Source organism: Phoca vitulina, unplaced genomic scaffold (genome assembly GCF_004348235.1).
Source record: "Phoca vitulina isolate PV1807 unplaced genomic scaffold, GSC_HSeal_1.0 scaffold69, whole genome shotgun sequence".
Taxonomy (NCBI): Eukaryota; Metazoa; Chordata; class Mammalia; order Carnivora; family Phocidae; genus Phoca; species Phoca vitulina.
Genome location: NW_022589772.1, coordinates 7902559 through 7905871, shown reverse-complemented (window position 1 = coordinate 7905871; position 3313 = coordinate 7902559). Strand labels below are relative to the sequence as shown.

The 3313-nt window shown below is 37.6% G+C and overlaps 1 pseudogene; it reads right to left on the bottom strand.

Moving 5' to 3' along the window:
* Nucleotides 1-652: 652 nt before the first annotated feature.
* LOC116624711 lies at nt 653-765 on the bottom strand (annotated as a pseudogene).
* Nucleotides 766-3313: the final 2548 nt, after the last annotated feature.

Sequence of the window (3313 nt, the reverse complement as noted above, 5' to 3'; positions counted from 1 at the left end):
GTTTGTTTCCTGAGATTAAGAATTCCTCATATCAGTGAGGTCATATGATACATGTCTTTCTCTGATTGATTTATTTCGCTCAGCATAATACCCTCCAGTTCCATCCACGTCGTTACAAATGGCAAGATTCCATTCCTTTTGATACTGACCCAATTTCTTTGCTGATTATCGGTTCATTCAAATTTTCTATTTCTTCCTGCTTTAGTTTTGGTAGGTTATATGTCCCTAGGAACTTACCCATTTCGTCAAAGTTGTCAAATTTGTTGGCATATGGGTTTTCATAATATTGTGTTACAATTGTTTTTATTTCTGGTATTGTTGTTATTTCTCCTCTTTCATTAATAATTTTGTTTATTTTGGTCCTGTCTCTTTTTTTAATGAGTCTTACTAGAGGTTTACCAGTTTTGTTGATCTTTCAAAGAATCAGCTCCTGGTTTCCTTGATCTATTCTATTGTTGTTTAGTTTCTATATCATTTATTTCTGCTCTAATCTTTATTATTTCCTTCCTTTTTCTGGGTTTTGGTTTTGTGTGCTATTTTTCTAGGTCCTTTAGGTGTAAGGTTAGGTTGTTTATTTAAGACTTTTCTTGCTTCTTGAGGGAGGCCTGTATTGCCGTAAACTTCCCTCTTAGAACCACTTTTGCTACATCCCAAAGATTTTGAACCATTGTGTTTTCTTTATTTTTGTGTCATCCTTGCACAGGGGTCATGCTAATGTTCTCTGTATCATTCCAATTTTAGTATATGTGCTGCTAAAGGAAGCACTGTTTTCATTTTCATTTATTTGCATGTACTTTTTTATTTCTTGTTTGAAAGGCAGCTATGCTCACCACTATACCACCAACGCTCATCTCCTTATTTTGTCTGACTTTCTGTGTCTGTATATGTGTTCTAAGAAAGTCAGCTACTTCTCTTGCTCTTAATGATAATAGGCTTATGAAGAAGAGGTCCTGTAGTGCCCTGCAGTACAGTATCCCCTGTTCCCCAGGGCCTGGTGCTTCGGTGAGTGTCTCCTATGTATGTTGCGTGTACTCTGCTGTTGAGCCTTGACCTCTTTTTCCTTCAGTCCAGTTGTCTATAGAGGTTCTCTTTACCTACTGTGTGCAATGTTTGGTCCCCAGCAGGGGTGGGGCACATTTTAACAAGGTGTTTGATGGCTTGCTTGCAAAATGAGACCCACTACCACTGCTGCCAGAACTGAGGCCCCACAAAAGCTGTGGGTCAGGAGACATGGTGCTGCTGAGGTTTGTACTGGTCCTCTGGGAGAGGGGACCCACAGTGCAGGGACTCAGGTGAGTGACTGGGAAGGGTGGATCAGTGGAATCACGGGGATGTGGGGCTTGTGGTAAACAAGTTAGGTAAGAAGTGTTGGCTCTGTGCTGGTTCCTGCAGGTGGCCTTTATTTACGCTGGGGAGTGGGGGAGGGAAATGGCATCTGCCAGCTCCTTTGTTCCTGGAGGGGTCTCCCTGTGGTCCTGTGTCTCTGGGCCATGCTCTAAGATGAGCAAATCACTCTTTGTTCTGTCCATCCTCATCGTTTTTCAAACTGCTGGCTCTACAAGGTATCTGCACAGACTGTTTGTTGTGCTATCTCTTTAAGGATCTCCACTTCCTAAAGCCATTGGCCTCTCCCAGAGCCAAACCCTCTGATATTTAAAATTCCAGGCTTTAAGTTCTACTGGTTTTAGGAACTCGTGAAATTTAGCCCCTGTCACTTTTAAAGGCAAATATTATAGAGATTTGTCCTCCCTGTTCCTGGGTTTCCTGATGTGAAAGTCTGTTTTCTGCCCATCTCTGCACCACCTACTTCCTCCGCACCTTAGATGGCCCCAGTTTTGTTCCCGGATCATACCTTCACCCTTCCTATGGTCTTTGATGTGGCCTCTTCCCTGCTTTTAGTTGTGGAGTTTGTTCTTCCAGTCTTTGAGTCATTTCCCAGGTTATTTATACTGATATGGTGTTATCTAGTTTATCCATGGGACAAGGTGAACTTAGGATCCTCCTACTCTGCCATCTCTTTCCTACTATTCTTATATCTGTGTTACCTCATTGTTCCCTTTTAGCCATTTTCAATCTTAGAATAATTATTAAATCAAATAACTATTAAAATGTGTTTAAATAAGTGGTGTTGTTTCTTACTTCCTGACTGGACATGATACACATATTTTTTTTTTATTCTAATCACTTTTACAGTTTTCTCTTTAGTTTCTGCAGTTTCACTATAATGTGCCTAGTCGTGGCTTCCTTGTATTTATTTAGCTTCAAGTTTGTATCTTTTCCTGAATCTGTGACTTTTTAACTTTCATTACTTACAGAAAATTCTAGGCCTTTTTATCCTCCAATGTTGCTTTTGTCCAATTCTTTCTTCCTTTTTATAACTCCCGTTTCACATCTGTTTGCTGTTTTCACTGTGTCCCACGGGGCTCAATTGTTCTTTGTTGCTTTTTTCAGTTTTTTTCTCTTCTTCATTTAGCTATATATATTCAACTCTGACTTAACTTCCAGTTCAGTCATTTATATTTCATGTCTATTCTACCATTTTACCCATTTAAAAAGTTATTAGTTTTATTAACCTTTGGTTTTAGTTCTAGAATTCCATTTGGAATTTAAAAATAATCTCTGTAGTTCTATTGGATTCACTTTGTAGATTTAAAACTTAGGTACATAAATGTTTCCTAATGAATACTTTTCTTTTATCATAATGAATTATCCTTCCAAGTTCCTTGCAAGGCTAATCTCTTTGCAAATGTACTATTTTCTGATATTAAATTAGCTAATACTTGATTTATTTTTGTGCTCAATATCAATATATCTTTATCTGTTATCATTGTTTTTTGAATATTTTAAATGATTTTTCGAGGTAATTATAAATTTACATATAGTTATAAGAAATAACACAGTAAGATCCCTGGACCCTTCACCCAATTTCCCTCAATGGTAACAATTTTCACAACTGTAGAAGAATATCACAACATGGAAATTGACATTGATGCAGTCTATTAATTTATTCAAAATTCAGCAGTTATACATATATTCATTTGTGTGCATTTAGTTCAATACAGTACATCACAGGTGTGGATTGACATATCTACCACCACAGTCAAGATACAGAAAAGTTTCATCACCACAAGGATCCCTCAAGCTGTCCTATTATGGTCACATCTACTACCCTCTCCTTACCTCACCATTACCCTTAGACCCTGACAACCACTAATCAGCTCTCCATTTCTAGAATTCTGTCATTTTAAGAATGTTTTTTTCTTTTTCTTTTTTTTTAAGGATTTATTTGTTTATTTTAGAGAGACAGAGAGCA